The sequence below is a fragment of the Neovison vison genome, chromosome 5 (genome assembly GCF_020171115.1).
Source record: "Neovison vison isolate M4711 chromosome 5, ASM_NN_V1, whole genome shotgun sequence".
In the NCBI taxonomy this organism is placed as follows: Eukaryota; Metazoa; Chordata; class Mammalia; order Carnivora; family Mustelidae; genus Neogale; species Neogale vison.
In genome coordinates this window covers 27,638,372-27,659,587 of record NC_058095.1, presented here as the reverse complement: position 1 = coordinate 27,659,587, position 21,216 = coordinate 27,638,372, and the positions used below count along the sequence as shown (strand labels likewise).

The window sequence follows — 21,216 nt, the reverse complement described above, 5'->3', positions numbered from 1 at the left end:
TTGAGTCCCCGGTCCCAGACGGCCTCCCCGGCGCGGAGGCAGAGAGAGTGCGGCGGAGAAACCGGCTCCTGGTCCCTAAGCCGCCAGCGTGCCCCAGAGCGCGGGGTTCCGGCTCCTGTGAGGGGATGGGAGCCGGTCTGCAGAACGCGCGCTAGCCCTACCACAAAGCTTGAGATGCGCGTGCACGTCGCTCCAGCTCTCCTGGGTTTCTAAGGCCCTGGGGCGCTTCTTGACCCGGGCCATTGTTTCAAAGTCTAAGCCTCGCGCCCGCGAAACTCTTCCCCGGACAGAGGCGCGCAAAAGCCCAGCCTGCGGCTTACGGACCAGCGCCCCGTTCTCAGTGCCCCAGACGCGCGCCCGACCCACAGCCGCCTCTGAAAAGAGGTGCGCACAAGCCGGGCACTCCCAGCCCCGGCCAGCGGCAAAATCTCAGTGTGCGATCGCTGCTTGGAACCTCTCTGGCGGTCAGGAGCTCCCAGACAGCCGCCACTGCCTTGGCTTTGGGGACGAGCAAAAGATCCTGCGCCCCCAGGGTCTTTAACTTGGAACCTGCACTGCCAACATCCAAGGGGGAATTTATTCAGCTTCTGCACCCAGACTGAGGCTTCTGAGACGGAGATCAGGAAGTGTTCCAGGGTGCACCTTGACTGCACCAGAGTTGATACATCCAGCTACATCTGTTCAGTCTTCTCCCACCAAAATGACTAGGAGGAGGAATGCCCAACAGAAGAAAAATACAGAGGATGGACCTTCCGCAACAGAGCTAACAGCTATCAACATAGACAATATGTCGGAAAGAGAATTCAGGCTAACAATTATCCAGGCAATAGCTAGGTTGGAGAAAGCCATGGATGACCAAACAGAATTGATTAGAGCCGAACTGAAAGCGACCAGACAGGATGTTCACAATGTTAGGGCGGAGCTTAAAGCTACCAGGGAGGAGGTCCACAATGCTCTCAATGAGTTCCAATCCAATCTAAACTCTCTCAAAGCTAGGGTAACTGAGACAGAAGATAGAATTAGTGATCTGGAAGACAAACAGATAGAGAGAAAGGATCAGGAGGAAGCCTGGAACAAACAGCTTAGATCCCACGAAAGCAGAATTAGGGAAATAAGTGATGCCATGAAGCGTTCCAACGTCAGAATTATTGGAATTCCTGAAGGGGAGGAGAAAGAAAGAAGTCTAGAAGATGTCGTGGAACAAGTCCTTCATGAAAACTTTCCGAATCTCGCGAATGAAACCAGCGTTCATGTACTAGAGGCTGAACGGTCTCCACCCAAGATTATACACTCCAAAAAAACATCACGACACCTGATAGTCAAATTGAGAAATTATAATTGTAGGTATAATCTCTTGAAAGCTGCCAGGGCAAAGAGGCTCCTTACTTACAGAGGGAAGCCCATCAGAATAACGTCAGACCTGTCCACAGAGACCTGGCAAGCCAGAAGAGGCTGGCAAGATATATTCAGGGCACTAAATGAGAAGAACATGCAGCCAAGAATACTTTATCCAGCAAGACTGACATTCAAAATGGATGGAGAGATAAAGAGTTTCCAAGACCGGCAAGACTTAAAAGACTATGCAACCACCAAGCCGATACTGCAGGAAATATTAAGGGGGGTTCTATAAAAGAGGAAAAATCCCAAGAATAGCATTGAACAGAAATATAGAGACAGTCTACAGAAAGAAAGACTTCAAAGGTAACTCGATGTCAATAAAAACGTATCTATCAATAATCACTCTCAATGTGAATGGCCTCAATGCACCCATAAAACGGCACAGGGTTGCAGATTGGATAAAACGACAGGACCCATCCATATGCTGTCTACAAGAGACCCATTTTGAACCTAAAGATACACGCAGACTGAAAGTGAAGGGGTGGAGAAGCATCTTTCATGCCAATGGGACTCAAAAGAAGGCTGGGGTAGCGATTCTCATATCAGATAAATTAGACTTCAAACTAAAGACTGTAGTCAGAGATACAGAAGGACACTACATAATCCTTAAAGGGACTATCCACCAAGATGATCTAACAATTGTAAATATCTATGCTCCCAATATGGGAGCAGCCAATTACTTAAGAAAACTGTTAATCAAGATAAAGAGTCATATTGATATGAATACACTAATCGTAGGTGATCTTAACACGCCTCTTTCAGAATTAGACAGATCATCGAAGCAGAAAATCAATAAAGAAACAAGAGCATTGAACGACACATTGGACCAGATGGACCTCATAGATATATACAGAACATTCCACCCTAAAACAGCAGAATACTCATTCTTCTCAAGTGCACACGGAACCTTCTCCAGAATAGACCACATACTGGGTCACAAATCAGGACTCAGCCGATACCAAAAGACTGAGATTATTCCCTGCATATTCTCAGATCACAATGCTTTGAAACTGGAGCTCAATCACAAGGAAAAGTTCCGAAGGAACTCAAACACCTGGAAGCTAAAGACCACCTTGCTTAAGAATGCTTGGATCAACCAGGAGATCAAAGAAGAACTGAAACAATTCATGGAAACCAATGAGAATGAAGACACTTCGGTCCAAAACCTATGGGATACAGCAAAGGCGGTCCTAAGGGGAAAATATATAGCCATCCAAGCCTTGCTCAAAAAAATTGAAAAATCCAGAACACACCAGCTGTCTCTACACCTTAAAGAACTGGAGGATCAACAACAAATCAAACCAACTCCACACGTAAGAAGGGAAATCATCAAGATTAGAGCTGAGATCAATGAGGGAGAAACCAGAGATACAGTAGAACGTATCAATGAAACTAGAAGCTGGTTTTTTGAAAGAATCAATAAGATCGATAAGCCACTGGCTACACTAATCCAAAAGAAAAGAGAGAAATCCCAAATTCATAAAATTATGAATGAAAGGGGAGAGATCACAACTAACACCAAGGAAGTAGAAACAATCATCAGAAGTTACTACGAACAGTTATATGCCAATAAGCTTAGCAACCTTGATGAAATGGATGCATTCCTGGAAAAATATAAACTACCAAAATTGAACCAGGAAGAAATCGACAACCTGAATAGACCGATATCTAATAACGAGATTGAAGCAGTGATCAAAAATCTCCCAAAAAACAAGAGCCCAGGACCTGACGGATTCCCTGGGGAATTCTACCAAACCTTCCAAGAAGAAATAACACCTATTCTCCTGAAGCTGTTTCAAAAAATTGAAGCAGAAGGAAAACTTCAAGACTCTTTCTATGAAGCCAGCATTACCCTGATCCCCAAACCAGGCAAGGACCATACCAAAAAGGAGAATTTCAGACCAATATCACTGATGAATATGGATGCTAAGATTCTCAACAAGATCCTAGCCAACAGGATCCAACAACACATTAAAAAGATTATCCACCATGATCAGGTGGGATTCATCCCTGGGCTACAAGGATGGTTCAACATTCGTAAATCAATCAATGTGATACAACAAATTAATAGGAGAAGAGAGAAGAACCACATGGTCCTCTCAATTGATGCAGAAAAAGCATTTGACAAAATCCAACATCCGTTCCTGATTAAAACGCTTCAAAGTATAGGGATAGAGGGAACATTCCTGAACCTCATCAAATCTATCTATGAAAGACCCACAGCAAATATCATCCTCAATGGGAAAAAGCTTGCAGCCTTCCCGTTGAGATCAGGAACAAGACAAGGATGCCCACTTTCACCACTCTTGTTCAACATAGTATTAGAAGTCCTAGCAACAGCAATCAGACAACAGAGAGAAATAAAAGGTATCCAAATTGGTAATGAAGAAGTCAAACTCTCTCTCTTCGCAGATGACATGATTCTTTATATGGAAAACCCAAAAGACTCCACCCCCAAACTACTAGAACTCATACAGCAATTCAGCAGCGTGGCAGGATACAAAGTCAATGTGCAGAAATCAGTGGCTTTCTTATACACTAACAAGGAAAATACAGAAAGGGAAATTAGAGAATCGATTCCATTTACTATAGCACCAAGAACCATAAGATACCTGGGAATAAACCTAACTAAAGAGGTAAAGGATCGGTACTTGAGGAACTATAGAACACTCATGAAAGAAATTGAAGAAGACACAAAAAGATGGAAGACCATTCCATGCTCTTGGATCGGAAGAATAAACATCGTTAAAATGTCTATACTGCCTAGAGCAATCTATACTTTTAATGCCATTCCGATCAAAATTCCACCGGCATTCTTCAAAGAGCTGGAGCAAATAATCCAAAAATTTGTATGGAATCAGAAGAGACCCCGAATCGCTAAGGAAACGTTGAAAAACAAAAATAAAGCTGGCGGCATCACCTTACCTGATTTCAAGCTTTATTACAAAGCTGTGATCACCAAGACAGCATGGTACTGGCATAAAAACAGACACATAGACCAGTGGAACAGAGTAGAGAGCCCTGATATGGACCCTCAACTCTATGGTCAATTAATCTTCGACAAAACAGGAAAAAATATACAGTGGAAAAAAGACAGTCTCTTCAATAAATGGTGCTGGGAAAACTGGACAGCTATATGTAGAAGAATGAAACTCGACCATTCTCTTACACCGTACACAAAGATCAACTCAAAATGGATAAAAGACCTCAACGTGAGACAGGAATCTATCAGAATCTTAGAGGAGAACATAGGCAGTAATCTCTTCGATATCAGCCACAGCAACTTCTTTCAAGATACGTCTCCAAAGGCAAAGGAAACAAAAGCGAAAATAGACTTCTGGGACTTCATCAAAATCAAAAGCTTCTGCACAGCAAAGGAAACAGTCAAAAAAACAAAGAGGCAACCCACGGAATGGGAGAAGATATTTGCAAATGACAGTACAGACAAAAGGTTGATATCCAGGATCTATAATGAACTCCTCAAACTCAACCCACACGAAACAGACAAACACATCAAAAAATGGGCAGAAGATATGAACAGACACTTCTCCAATCAAGAAATACAAATGGCTATCAGACACATGAAAAAATGCTCATCATCATTAGCCCTCAGGGAGATTCAAATTAAAACCACATTGAGATATCACCTTACACCAGTTAGAATGGCCAAAATTAACAAAACAGGAAACAACATGTGTTGGAGAGGATGTGGAGAAAGGGGAACCCTCTTACACTGTTGGTGGGAATGCAAGTTGGTGCAGCCTCTTTGGAGAACAGTGTGGAGATTCCTCAAGAAATTAAAAATAGAGCTTCCCTACGACCCTGCAATTGCACTCCTGGGTATTTACCCCAAAGATACAGATGTCGTGAAAAGAAGGGCCATCTGTACCCCAATGTTTATAGCAGCAATGGCCACAGTCGCCAAACTATGGAAAGAACCAAGATGCCCTTCAACGGATGAATGGATAAGGAAGATGTGGTCCATATACACTATGGAGTATTATGCCTCCATCAGAAAGGACGAATATCCAACTTTTGTAGCAACATGGACGGGACTGGAAGAGATTATGCTGAGTGAAATCAGTCAAGCAGAGAGAGTCAATTATCATATGGTTTCACTCATTTGTGGAGCATAACCAATAGCATGGAGGACAAGGGGCGTTAGAGAGTAGTAGGGAATTTGGGTAAATTGGAAGGGGAGGTGAACCATGAGAGACTATGGACTCTGAAAAACAGTCTGAGGGGTTTGAAGTGGCGGGGGGGTGGGAGGTTGGGGTACCAGGTGGTGGGTATTATAGAGGGCACAGCTTGCATGGAACACTGGGTGTGGTGAAAAAATAATGAATACTGTTTTTCTGAAAATAAATAAATTGGGAAAAAAAAAAAAAAAAAAAGAAAAAAAAAAGAATGAAGTCCTCAGGAACAAAGGCAATATGCAAAGGTTGCCAAAGACATTGCTTTATCAGAAAAAGCAGAGTTAAATTCTGGTTTTGACTTTCTGCATCTTCATTGCAAAACAATGCATGCCAAAGAATTTTGAAAATTTCCTTCAGTTTGGAACTGGATTAAGAAAAATAAATGACATAAATTTCCATTAAAAAAAAAAAAACAAAAAAAAAAAAAACAAAAAAAAAAAAAAGAAACTAGGAAAAGAGCCAATGTGAACTTAATGCCAGAGAACTGTATGCTTAAAAATGGTTAACAGGGCAAATTTTATGTTATATATATTTTTCCACAATTCAAATAAATATATTCTTTAAAAAGTGTGCACTTAACAATTTAAATGGGCAGCTCCATACAGTGGTAGAACTAAACAGGATGAGAAGACAGCTCACTACACCCTGTGTTGGTCATACCCAAATGTTTATAAAGAGTTGAAAGTTCTCTGGATTACAAGAATAACCTGCATGGTGGGTGGCAGAGATTCAAACTTCAGAAGAGTCAATAGCAAAAGATGTATGGGCTTCAAAGGTGATCAATTAAAATAAATTTTTAATATACAGAAAGTTCTATGTTTGTAAGCAAATAAATCACACAGACACACACACACATACTGTTATAAGTTCAATAAATATTCATTTACTCTGTGAAATGTTATCATTCCATTTCTTAAAACAGAAAAGCAAGGTGATAGAACATTTTACTATCCAATGGCTCAGAAAAAACAATTCCTTGTATTGTATTTGCAAATTTCTGTAAAGATGAGATAATTCTGAAATTTAAAAAATGATAAAAATGAGGATTAAACCATCAGCTCAGGTTTACAATAGATTTTTCTTCTTTCCTACGTTGTTTCTTTAATTTAAGTACAATACACTTATTCTCTAGAATAATATAGTCTTTACTAGAAGATATACTGAGGTGGAAGTCTATCTGTCCTTTTCTCATGGGCAATGTAGTACATTTATTGTTATTACAATATTTAAATCCATACCAAAATTATTTTCCCCAATAAACTGAAATTAAATGAAAACATATCCCAAAAGTACAAATAACAGAGCAAATATAAGATTAAAAAACCTGGGGCGCCTGAGTGGCTCAGTGGGTTAAGGCTCTGCCTCTGGCTCAGGTCATGATCCCAGGGTCCTGGGATAGGCTTTACGCTCAGCGGAGAACCTGCTTCCCTTCCCTTTCTGCCTGCCTCTCTGCCTACTTGTGATCTCTGTCTGTCAAATAAATAAATAAAATCTTTAAAAAAAAAATTTAAAAACCTGATTTGGAGAAAAGACTTGGCCACCAATTGAATGAACTTGTAACACAGTGCCATTGTGAAACTCTACTTACATAAAGACATGCCCTGATTCTGTTTTTTTCAATTGTCTTCAAAAGGTCTCCATTTGACTATTGCACCAATATTTTACATGTTCAAAGGTTAACTCACTTTTTTTTTTAAACTTTTTTTTTAAACTCCATTTTTTAGTAGAGGTATCAATACTCTTTTAGTTTCATTTATTTAGTTTCGTTTATAATAGAGATATCAACACTCTTTTAGCTTCATTTATTCATTCAACATTCACTCAAGCATTTACTAAGTGCCAACCACATGCTAATTGCTGTGGATACTGAGATAAAACGCATAGCCCCTGCCTTCAGGCTGCTGTTACACGGGAGGAGATTGTCCACCTCTAGCCATTTGCCTGCAACAGCTTTCTGGATAGTTTTCTTGCCTCTTCTCAGACTGCTTAACACTGCCATATACTGGTAATCATGTCATTTTTTTAGACAAAGATTTATCAAATAAAAACTCTGCTTTTAAGATACGGACAATTATCTCCTTATTGTCCCTGAAACACATTAGCACCTACTTCCAGACTTCTGACAATATCTTTCTACTTTCTCCATCCTCCTATATTTGGAATGATCTCTTTCTGTTCTATCAAAATCCCAATCATTCAAGATCCAGGTCTTCTAATAGATTTCCTAAGATTCCTTTGGCCCTCAATACTCTATCCCATCTGCTGCAAACTTTGTTCATTGCTAGGTCTGAAGCACCTTGGGGGAAATAACATGTTTTCAAAGGTGAAGAAATTTCTCAGTAGATGATGAGTAATTCTTTATGTCTATCAATGACTAAAAAGGAAGAAGCCAGGCTTAAAAACATGAGAAGCTTTGGACTGAACATGAAAAATAACTTCACAGGGGCACTTGGCTGGCTCAGTTGGTGGAGAATGCAACTCTTGATCTCAGGGTCGTGAGTTCAAGCGCCACACTGGGCATAGGGCTTGCTTAAAAAAAAAAAAAGAGGGGCGTCTGGGTGGCTCAGTGGGTTAAAGCCTCTGCCTTTGGCTCAGGTCATGATCCCAGGGTCCTGGGATTGAGCACCGCATCATCGGGCTCTCTGCTCAGCAAGGAGTCTGCTTCCCTTCCTCTTTCTCTGCCTGCCTCTCTGTCTACTTATAATCTCTGTCAAATAAATAAATAAAATCTTAAAAAAAAAAAAGGAAAGGAAAAAATAAAAATAAAAATAACTTCATATTGATTAATTTAAGAAGAAAAGGGTCAGTACTTCCAAGCCCCCATTATTTTGGATTCCTCCAGAGGGCAACAGATTCCTGCTTGTCATATTTTGGATATAACTGGCTCCCCACTAACAGCTATGTAACCTTAGAAGTCACTTTCTTGGGATCAAGATGGTAAAGTAAGAAGATACAGAGCTTACCTCCTCCCACATGAAGGAGATCCACAGACTAATTTTGTGGTGTGTGCTGGAGGGGCAGTAACCTGTTGTAATGTTGTCTGGAGGCAGAATTGCTGGCAGGTACTTTTTATTTTTTTACTTCCTTTCTTCCTGGTTTTCCTGGCCCTAGCAGGTACCATTTCTGATACTCTCCATCTACTATGCTAGGTACTGCTAGCCCTATCCAACCTGCCCACACAGCCCCTCCTAAGCCCTGGTCCACCACATTCCGCAGGCAACAGGCACAGTCAGTTAGCACTAGAGTCATTCCTAAGTGCTCCTGCCTTGAAGGGCCAGGGCTGCACCTAGAATGCTTGCAACGGTCACAGTCAGACATGACCATCAATTCTGCCAGAGGGCTACCCAGCCCACCAGCATACTTATGGCTGTTGCGGCCACCCCACCCACCAATGAGATTGTACCAATTACAACCAGGACACAACAGGAAGGTGTATAGAGCCTACACAAGAAATACTCGATGAACCTGGCTTAGGTGATCGGGGTGTTTGTGTTACTGGGCCCCACAGGGTGACTTCTACATAAAGCCAGTCTTTCCAGGCTGGTACATGTAACTGATCTAATACATAAAAACAAATAGAGAGTTAAGTAAAATAAAAAGACAGGAATATGTTCCAAAAGAAAGAATATGATCAAATCTCAGAAAAAGATGTAAATGAAATGGAAATAAGCTATCATATAATGCTCAAAGTAATGGTTATAAAAAATCTCAGGGAACTGGGGTGCCTGCGTGGCTCAGTGGATTAAGCCTCTGCCTTCAGCTCCGGTCATGATCTCAGGGTCCTCTGCTCAGCAGGAAGCCTGCTCCCCCTGCCGACCCTGCTGCCTGCCTCTCTGACTAGTTGTGATCTCTGTCTGTCAAATAAATAAAAAATAAATAAATAAAATCTTTAAAAAAAAAATCTCAGGGAACTAAGGAGAAGAATGAATGAACATAGCAAGAATTTCAACAAAGAAACAGAAAATATAAAAAGAACTAATCAGAGCTGAAGAATTCAATAACTAAAATGAAAAATACACTAAAGGGAATCAACAGCAAATCAGAATGGAGAAGAATGGATCAGTGATCTGGAAGACAGTGTAATGGAAATCACCCAATTAGAAGAACAAAAAGAAAAACATTTTTAAAAATGAGGCTAGTTTAAGGGACCTCTGGGACAACATCAAGCAAACAAACATTTGCATTATAGGGCTCCCAAAAGGAGAAAAGAGGGAGAAAAAGGGACAGAAAAACTATTTGAAGAAATAATTACCAAAAACTTCCCTAACCTGGTGAAGGAAACAGACATCCAAGTAGAGGAAGCAAAAAGAGTCCCCAGTAAGATGAACCCAAAGAGACCCATACCAACACATATTAATATCAAAGTGTCATCAGTTAAAGATAAAGAGAGAATCTTAAAAGCAGCAAGTAAAAAAAAGGAACTCCCATAAGACTATCAGTTGATTTGTCAGCAGAAATTTTACAGGCCAGAATAGAGTAGCATAATATATTCAAAATGCCCAAAGGAGGGGCGCCTGGATGGCTCAGTGGGTAAAGCCTCTGCCTTCGGCTCAGGTCATGATCTCAGGGTCCTGGGATTGAGCCCCACATTGGGCTCCCTGCTCAGCAGGGGGCCTGCTCCCCCCACCCCGCCTGCCTCTCTGCCTACTTGTGATCTCTCTCTCTCTCTTTGTCAAATAAATAAATAAAAATTTTAAAAAATGCTAAAAGGAAAAAACTTCCAACCAAGAATACTCATCCAACAAGGTTATCACTAAAAATTAAAGAAGAGATAAAGAATTTCCCAGAAAAGCAGAAGACAAAGGAGTTCATCAACACAAAATTGGCCCTATAATAAATATTAAAGGAACTTCTTTAAATGGAAAACAAAAGTATATAATTAGAACTAAGAAAATTATGAAAGAAAAAAATCTCACTGGTAAAAGTAAATATATAGGAAAGGTGGTGGATCAACCACCTACACACACATAACTAGCATGAAGGTTAAAACACAAAATTAGTGAAGCTGGCCAGTTCTACAATAATTAGTCAAAGAATACACAAAATAATAAGATATAAAAATACTACATCAAAAGCATAAGACATGGGGAGCCTGGGCGGCTCAGTCGTTAAGCATCTGCCTTCAGCTCAGGTCATGATCCCAGGGTCCTGGAATCAGTCCTTCCTCAGGCTCCCTACTCAGGGGTCAGCATTCTTCTCCCTCTCCCACTACCCTGCTTATATTCCCTCTCTTGCTGTGTCTCTGTCTGTCAAACTGTCAAATAAGTAAAATATTAAAAAAAAAAATTACTAAAAAAAAAAATTCTATTAAAAAAACATAAAACATGGGGAAGAAGTAACAATGTAGTGCTTTTAGAATGTGTTTGAATTGAAGCAATCATTGACTTAAAATAGGCTGCTATATATGTAGGATGTTACATATGAATCTCATGGTAACCACAGACCAAATACAAAAAAAAGAAGAGAAAGGAAAACATAACACTAAGGAAAGTCACCAATTCCCAAGGGAAAAGGACACCCAACATAGGAGCACCTAAACAAATAAAGCAAATATTAACAAATAAAAGAAGAAAATGATAGTAATACTATAATAGTTGGGGACTTTAACATCTTACTTTCATCAATGGCTAGATCACCCAGGCAGAAAATCAACAAGAACATTGGCCTTAAATCACACATTAGACCAGATGAAATTCATAAACATCTGCAGAATATTCCATCTAAAACAGAATAGATTTTTTTTTTCAAGTTCACATGGAATATGCTCCAGAATAAATCACCTTAGGTCACAAAACAAGTCTCAGTGAATTCAAGAAGACTGAAATCATATCACACATCTTTTCTAACCACGGTACTATGAAACTAGAAATCAACTGCAAGAAGAAAACTGGGAAAAACATAAAACACGTAAAGGCTGAACAACATTCTATTAAACACCCAATGGGTCAATGAAGAAATCAAGAGGAAATAAAAAAAATACTTAGAGACAAATGAATAATGAAATCACAACAGTCCAGGGGCACCTGGGTGGCTCAGCCGTCTTCAGCTCAGGTCATGGTCCCAGGGTCCCTGCTCAGCAGGAAACCTACTTCTCCTTCTCCCACTCCCCTTGATTGTGTTCCCTCTCTATGTCTCTCTGTCAAATAAATAAAATAAAATCTTTCAAAAAAACCACAACAGTCCAAAAATCTATGGAACAAAGCAAAAGTAGTTCTCAAAAGGAGGGTGAGAGTGATATAGGTTCACCTTAAGAAACAAAAAAATCTCAAGACAGCAATGTAACATCACACCTAAAGAACTAGAGAAAGCCCAAAGCCCAAAGTTAGTTTAAGGAAGGAAATAATAAAGATCAGAGTGAAAATAAATGACATAGAGACTAAAGTAAAAAATAGAAAACATCAATATAAGTAGGAGGTAATTCTTTGAAAAAAGAAACAAAACTGAAGAACTTCTAGTCAGACTCATCAAGAAAAAAGAGAGGACCCAAATAAATAAAATCAGAAATGAAAGAGAAGTTACAACTGATACCACAGAAATATAAAGAATCATAAGAGACTAGTACAAATAATTATATGACAATAAATGGGACACCTAGAAAAATAGATAAATTCCTAGAAACAATCTTTCAAGACTGAATCAAGAAGAAATAGAAAATCTGAATAGACTAATTACTAGTAGTGAAATTGAACCTGTAATTAAAGAATTCCCAATAAACAAAAGTCCAGCACCAGACAACTTTACAGGTGAATTCTACCAAACATTTATGGAAGAGTTAACACCTATCCTTCTCAAACTAGTTCAAAAACTAAAGAGGAAGGAATGCTTCCAAAATCATTCTATAAGACCAGCATTACCCTAATACCAAAATCCAAAGACACCACAAAAAAAGAAAATTACAAGCCAATAACCCTGATGAATACAGATGCAAAAATCCCCAACAAAATATTAGCAAATTGAATTCAACAATACGTTAAAAAAATCACATTATAACCAAGAGGGATTTATTCTGAGGATGCAAGGATGGCATAATATCCACAAATCAGGGACGCCTTGGTGGTTCAGTGGGTTAAAATCTCTGCCTTCAGCTCAGGTCATGATCCCAGGGTCTTTGGATGGAGTCCCACATCGGGCTCTCTGCTCAGCGGGGAGCCTGCTTCCCTTCGTCTCTTACCACCTGCCTCTCTGCCTACTTGTGATCTCTCTCTGTCAGATGAATAAATAAAATCTTTAAAAAAATTCACAAATCAATCAATATGATACACCACATTAACAAAAAGGAGGATATAAATCAGATAATCATGTCAATAAATGCCAAAAAAGCATTTGATAAATTTCAATATCTATTTATGATAAAACTCTTAACAAAGTGGGTATAGAGGAAACATACTTCAACACAATAAAGGCCACATATGACAAACCCACAGCTACCATCATATGCAATGGTGAAAAGCGGGAAGCTTTTCCTCTAAGATCAGGAATAAGACAAGAATGCCCACTCTTGCCACTACGATTCAACACAGTATTAGACACAATGATCAGACAAGAAAAAGGAACAAAAGACATCCAAATTGGAAAAGAAGAGGTAAAACTGTCACTATTTGCAATTTAAATGGTACTATATAGAGAAAACCCTAAAGACTCCAATAAAATTTATTAGAACAAATTAATTCAATAAATTGCCAGATATGAATTTGGTATACATAAATCTGTTCCATTTCGATATACTAATAATGAACTATCAGAAAGTGAAATTAAGAAAACAATCCCATTTACAATTGTATTAATAAGCATAAGATACCTAGGAATATATGTAGCCAAGGAGGTAAAAGACCTATACTCTCAAAAATATTGATGAAAGAAATTAAAGTTGACACAAATAAGTGGAAAAATAAACTATGCTCATGGACTGGAAGAATTAAGATTGTTAAAATGTCCATACCACTCAAAGCAATCTACAGATTCAACATAGTCTCTATCAAAATACCAACAGGAAATTTTCACAGAACTAGAACAAGTAATACTAAAATTTGTATGGAACCACAAAAGGCTCTGAATAGCCAAAGCAATCTTGAGAAAGAACAAAGCTGAGGTAGAACACTCCCTAATTTCAAACTATACTACAAAGGTATGTAACCAAAACAGTAATGATACCAACATAAAAACAGACACAGTTCAATGGAATAGTATAGAGCCCAGAAATAAACCCACAATTATAAAATTAATTTTGACAAAGGAGGCATTAATATGCAATTGAAAAAAGGGCAGTCTCTTTAATAAATAGTATTGGGGAAACTGGATGAAAGAATGAAATTGGACCAATTTTTACAACATGTACAAAAATACACTCAAAATGGATTGAACACCTAAATGTGAGACCTGAAAACTTAAAACTCCTGGAAGAAAACATAGGTAGTAAGCTCTTGAACACTGATGTCAGCAACATTTTTTCAGATCTGTCTCCTTAGACGGGGCAACAAAAGCAAAAATAAACAAATGAGACTGTATCAAACCAAAAAGTTTTTACACAGGGAAGGAAAACATACAAAATAAAAGGCAACTTACTGAATGGGAGAAGATATTTGCAAATGACAAAACTAATAAGGGGTTAATATCCAATATACATAAAAAAATAAACAATTCAATTTAAAAATGGGCAAAGGACCTGAATAAACATTTTTCCAAAGAAGACACATAGATGGCTAACAAACAACAAATGTATGAAAAGATACTCAACATCATTCATCATCAAGGAAATGCAAATCAAAATCACAATGAGGTATCACCTCACACCTGTCAGAATGGCTAGTATCCAAAGACAAGGAATAACAGGTATTAGTAAAGATGTGCAGAAAAGGGACTTGTGCAGTGTTGGTGGGAATGCAAAGCAGTGTAGCCACTATGGAAAATAGTACAGAGGTTCCTCAAAAAATTGAAAATAGAACTACCATATGATCCAGCAATTCCACTTCTGGGTATTTATCTGAAAAAATACAAAAACATGAATTCAAAAAGATACATACATCCCTATGTTTTCTGCAGCATTATTCAAAATAGCCAAGATATGGAAGGAAACTAAGTGTCCAAAAACAGATGACTGGGTAAAGAAGATGTAAGTCTACATATAAGTATGCACGGATATATGTATATACACACACACATACACACAGTGGAATATGTAAACTATTATTCAGCCATAAAGAAGAATGAAATCTTGCTTTCCGTGTCATGGATGCACCCAGGGAGAATTATACTGAGTGATATAAGCTGGAGCAAGATAAATACTGTATGATTTCACTTATATGTAGAATCTAAAAAACAAAATGACCAAACAACAAAAGAGAAACAGACTCATAGATACAGGGAACAATCTGTTGGTTGCCAAAGGGGAGGGACTGTGGGGATGGGTGAAATAAGGGAAACAGACTTCCAGTTATAAAATAAGTAAGTCACAGGATGTAATGTACAGACAGTACAGGGAAAAGAGATAATAATACTGTAACAACTTGTATGGTGACAGATAGTACATTACTTTGTAATATATATATGTTGAATCACTATGTTGTACAGCTGAAAGTAATATAATATTGTATGTCAACTACAATAAAATTTAAAAAGTCACCTTCTTTACAGACCACCATTCTATTCCCTTAAAGTCTACCTGTAGAATTCACTCATGGTGTTTACACTTCTGAAGTCAATAAAACAGAATTCTTGGGGAAAAAAAAAACAAAAAATTTTTAACAAATAAACAAAAATTGGTAACAAATATTATATGTACTCCTTGAATTGGCTGGGGAAAATATAAAAACTATCCTGAATGGCTTAAATATTCATTTGCCTTTTTAAAAAATAGCACAATTTCTGGATCTCTGAAGCCATATTATTGTACAATACTATAAATTTCTGACCTTACAAATAATTTCCTAAAGGTCATTTCTTTACTCTTTACTTTATACAATTTTTAGCTTAAATTGGTACACACAGGAGTGGAAGAGCTCTACTATAATTAAAATACTTATTTTCTAAATTTAGATCTAAAGTCCACAACTACTCACCTTAGAAAAGATGTTTTGGGATTTCAAAGATTTCAGTGATATTTCTTTTGTTCATTTTAATTTATGGTCTCATAATTTTATTAGTTAACTCATATGAGAGAGCCATTTATAGGTCAAATTGTTGATTATTGGTTGCTGTATGGTTTAGTTTTATACTCACCTTCCTGGTTGTTCTCAGTTAAGCAAAGTGGGTCAACACACAATCAGCAAAGCAGTGCCTTCATAAACATGCACAAGGAAGACTGGCATTGAGTGTCATCTGTTTATCTTTTTTACCAAAAATAATATACAACCTGGGTTTTAGCTCTGTGATCATGTTATCTTTTCATGATTATCTTTTGAGAAAGACAAGCTATTGCCAGAATTGTCATAAAAAGGGGCCAGTGTAGCATGAATACATTGTATTTTTTTAAAAGATTTTGTTATTTATTTGACACAGAGAGAGAGAGAGAGAGTGAGACAGGGAATGTAAGCAGGGGGAGTGGAGAGGGAGAAGCAGACTCCCCGCTGACCAGGGAGCCTGATGCAGGGCTCAATCCCGGGATCATGACCCAAGGCAAAGGCAGATGCCTAACGACTGAGCCACCCAGGAGCCCTGTTTTTTAACTATAGTAACATGTACATAAAATAAAAATTTCCATCTTAACTATTTGTAAGTGTACATTAAGTACATTCCCACTGTTGAGCAACTATCACCACCATCCATCTCTAGAAGTTTTTTCTCTTCCAAAACTTTAACTCTGTATCCATTAAACAATAACTCTACTCTCTTCTTCCCCTAGCCCTGGCAATCAACATTCTATTTTCTGTCTCTGAGACTTGACTATAGTAGGTATCTCATGTAAGTGGAAACATACAATATGTATTATTCGGTGACTGGCTTATTTCACTTAGCATAATGTCCTCAAGGTTTATCCATGCAACATTTGTCATAATTTCCTCCCTTTTTTAAGGCTGAGTTATATTCCATTATATGGCTATATCATATTTATTCATCCATTTATTTGCCAGTGGACACTTGGGTTGCTTCCATCTTTTGGTTATTGTTAATAATGTTGCTATGAACATGCATGTACAAATTTCTTAAGACCCTGCTTTTGATTCTTTTGGGTATATAGCCAGAAGTGGAATTGCTGGAGCATATAGTAATTAGATTTTTTGTTTTTGAGGACCTGCTATACTGTACCATTTTACATTCTCACCGACAATGCATAAGGGTTTCACTTTCTCCACATCCTCGCCAATACTTATTTTCTGTTTTCTGGACAGTGGCCATCCTGATGAGTGTGGTGATATATCCCACTGTAGTTTTGATTTGCATTTCCCTAATGATTAGTGATATTGAACATCTTTTCATATACTTATTGGTCATTTGTGTACCTTCTTTGGAGAAATGCTCTACTCATTTTTTTAAACTGAGTTGTTCAAAGGTTAATTTTATGTGTCAACTTGATGGGGCCACAGATTTCTGGGCCCAGAAATTTGGTTAAACATTATTCTGGGGGTGTCTCTGGGTGAGATTAACATTTAAATCAGTATACTGAGTAAAACAGATGGCCCTTCCCAATGTGGGTAGGCTTCACCATTCCAGTGAAGGCCTGAATAGAACAAAAGGCTGAGCAAGGAAGAATTTGCTCCTTTTGTCTGTCTTTGAGCTATGACATAGTCTTTTCCTGATCAGACTCAGGCTCAGACTGGAAGTTAGACCATCAGCTCTCCAGGGTCTCCAACTTGTAGATCTTGGGGACTTCCCAGCTTCCATAATTGGGTGAACCAACTCCTTATACTAAATCTATCTATATATTTCCTATTTTCTCTGGAAAACTCAACTGTAGATTTTGGTACTGAGAAGTGGGGTGTTGCTATATTGAATACCTAAAAATGTGGCAGTGGTTTTGGAATTGGGTAATGACTAGAAGCTGGAAGAATTTTGAGGAACATGCTTGAAAAAGGTAAGACTGTCATGAAGGGAGTGTTAATTGGCAATTCTGGTGAGAGCTCAGAAAGAAAAGAGGAGGGCTAGAGAAAAAGCCCTCCATCTTCTTAAAGAATACATCATAATCATGAACAGAATGTTGACAGAAATATGGACAGTAAAGTCCATTCCACTGAGGTCTCAGAAATAAGAAACACGTTATTGGATAATGGAGAAAAGGCAATACTTGTTATAAAGTAGGAAAGAACTTAGCTAAATTAGGTTCATGTCTAGAGTCTTGTGAAAAGCGTAAATTGTGAGTGAGGAAATTAGATATATAACTTAGATTTTTAAGCAAAGCATTGAAGGAACAGCTTACTTCCTTCCAACTGTAAACAGTAAAACATGAGAAGAGAGAAATGAATTGAAGAAGTAGCTGTTAAGCAAAATGAAACAGAACTTAGAGATGTGGAAAAATTCTCAGGTCTATATTGTAAAAAATAAGAAAGCATGTTCAAAAGAAAACACCAAGGGTGTGGTGATTAAAGTGGGTGTGAACCACAGACCTCTCTACAGCCATCTCCACAGAAGTTAGGAATAGAGATGGGATTTATACTAGCAGAAACACTGCCAGCTGGAATTGGAGAACCAAAGAAAATAAGACAGAATGAAGGCTGTGAACATACATTATCATTCAAGAAAAGGAAAGGAGGACCCCAAAGGAGATTCAGAGATCATTAGGACTGCTACTCCAACTATAGACCCAGAGTGCAAGGGCTGAGGGCAAGTCTACCTTTACACTGGTTCTGCTGCCCAGCAGAATGCCAGGTAGATGGGCCCTTGCAGAATGCCAGATGGGTAGCACTTCAAGGGAGCCAAAGGTGCAGGGCTGCCTTGCTGAGCTGCGGAGATGACACTACCAATCCAGTGGTGGCAGGACAACCATCCCAGTGGGTCCCCAGTGCAGAGTATCAAACCAAAGAGCATTATTACTGAGCCTTAAGATCTAATGGAATTTGCCTTGCTAAGTTTTGGATTAACTGTCACCTCTTCTTTCTTTCTTATTTCCCTTTTGGAATGGGAATGTTTTCCTAAGCTTATCTTACCACTGTGTCTTGAAGTGCATAACTTATCTGGTTTCAGAGGTTCATAGCTGGAGAGAAATTCTGTCTCTAATCTCACCTGTATCTGATGTAGATGAGATTTTTAAAAAAATTTTATTTATTTGAGAGAGAGGTGGGAGAGCACAAGCAGGGGGAGGGGAAGTGGGAGAGGGAGAAACAGACTCCCCACTGAGTGGGAAGCCTGATATGGGGCTCGATCCCAGGACCCTGGGATCATGATCTGAGCTGATCATGCTTAACTGACTAAGCCACCACCCAGGTGCCCCATGATTTCGATGAGACATTTAGATGAGACTTTGGACTTCATGGTCAAATGGGTTAAGACTTTTGGGGCTACTGGGATAGAATGAATGGATTTTTTATGTGAGAAGGATATGAGTTGGAGGCACAGGGTGGAATGTTATGAACTGAATGTTTGTGTACCTTGCTAATCCATAACTTGAAGCCCTAACCCCTGATGGTATTTAGCGATGGGATCCTTTGGGAGGAAATAAGGGTTAGATGATGTCATGATGATGTTACAGGCTCCCATGACAGGGTTCATGTCTACATATAAGAAAGAAACCAGCACGTCCTCTCTCACACAGCCATATGAGGCCACAGCAAGAACACAGCTCTCTGAAAGCCAGGAAGAAAGCTCTCACCAGGAACCAAATCTGCCAGCACATTGATCTTGGATTTCCCTGCCTCCAGAATTGTAAGAAATGAACACCTGTTGTTTAAGCTAATCGGTCTATGGGTATTTTTTATAGAAGTCTGAGCTGAATAAGACAGGTTGTTCTTTTTCTATTGTACTTGAGTTGTAAGAGTTCTTTATATATTCTGGACATTGACACCTAACCAGCTATATGATTTACAAAAATTTTCATGTAGACTAATTTATCTATTTTTGTTGTTGCCTGTGAACATCGGTTTTTAAAGATTTCATAGTTTGGGCTAATTATATTAAATTATTACTTTTAAGACTTTCCTAATAAATGGCATTTGGTTAAAATAAGAGATAATTAATAAAATATCTTTTTTATTATGTGGAATTGGTATTAGTTTTAATAATATGCTGTTTACTCTATTCTACTCAATTCTCTACTACAAACCACAATTGAACCTGCAAACTGAAAAGATGAGTTCAGGCATGCTCAGTGAAATGATGCTAACTCAGTGCTGGTTTATTCTTTGGTAAGTGATAGGGAACGCCAGAATAATCTGTAGTAGTCAAGCACACAAAAAATCAACGTCTTACATACCATCTAGCAACAAGGGGTATTCAACTGGACTTAAGAGAAGTTTCTTTGCTTTGAGTCAGACTAAAGCAATTAGATTTAGAAATAGCCTGGGAAACATATCGAATGTAAGAAATTACAACAGGCAAGTAAGTAAAGTTTGATTTTTAAAAAAGGGTACTACCAGGTTTTTCTTCATTCCTTCTTTGTATAAATGATTCTTTTCTTGTAAACAGAAGAAGCCTACAAAAACCCTCTGCTAGTCATATTAATAATTTACTGTGAACAATTTTAAAAACAGTGTCTTAATGGTTCTTAATGGCTTGACAATTCAGGACTGTTAATGAGAGTAAACCTGCATTGCTTCATTATGTAATATTTGGAACAACAATTATCCCAGTAGATGCCAAGTCAATACATAAAGCTTGAAATTAACTCAACGATCTTTACATCTGGCCTAGTAAAAAATTCAGAATCCTTTGGAATCCTCTTTTCATTCTAATGGGAATAAGGTTATGATGTCTCTGGTAATCATTTGGCTAAAATTTTTTCTGGGTTTCTTTCTCTTAGCCCTATGCAAAAGATGACACTTCACCCTCAGATCTTCCCCAATAGATAGTGAGAAATAAAGTTTCAAGTTAAATTTTCATGCTAACAAAGACAGGAAAAAATACTGTCAATAAATTGAGCCTCAGTTACGATGAAAAGGAATGATTTTTATAAAAACGTATAGTTTGCAAGAGTGGTATACAGCAACAAACACTTGATAATTTATCATTAAGGAGCATTCCTTCTAGCCAGGTTCTCCACTTTGAGCATGCTTACTGTATGCTTCATCTGCATCATACAGAATGGCTCATGTGATTGAGTTTGGAGGACACAAGTTTGGTAGCATTTAAATGACCATCCTGAACTTACCAGAACTGTTTCTTGGGGAAAAGAGTTGATTTATAAAGCCATTTAAATGAGATAACAAAAATATTTATATACTTCTTAAATATCTCTCATAATCTTTTTCTTTTAACAGCAGCAAGTATTGGTACCCTTTTAACAATATGCCCACCACTCTGAGTAGTCCTTGTATATAAAGGATTGGGTAAGTCACTCACTATACCTTTTGTATTTAGGAAGTGAAATATTGACCAATCTAGAAGAATTTAAATATCTATCCAAATGAATGACAAATCTAAGTACAAAACTGAAGGCTGAAATGTTCAGTTGATATTTTCATAAAAGGTAATGAAAATTTACTTTTTTATTAATCAAGAGAGTTACTCAAGATTTGAGTAAAAATTGGGCCAGTATTGG

The 21,216-nt window shown here is 38.1% G+C and overlaps 1 protein-coding gene across 2 annotated transcripts in view; it reads right to left on the bottom strand.

Moving 5' to 3' along the window:
- The window catches only part of SSH2 (slingshot protein phosphatase 2), a 258,906-nt gene that overhangs the window by 137,916 nt on the left and 99,774 nt on the right, over nt 1-21,216 (bottom strand). The window lies entirely within an intron of this gene.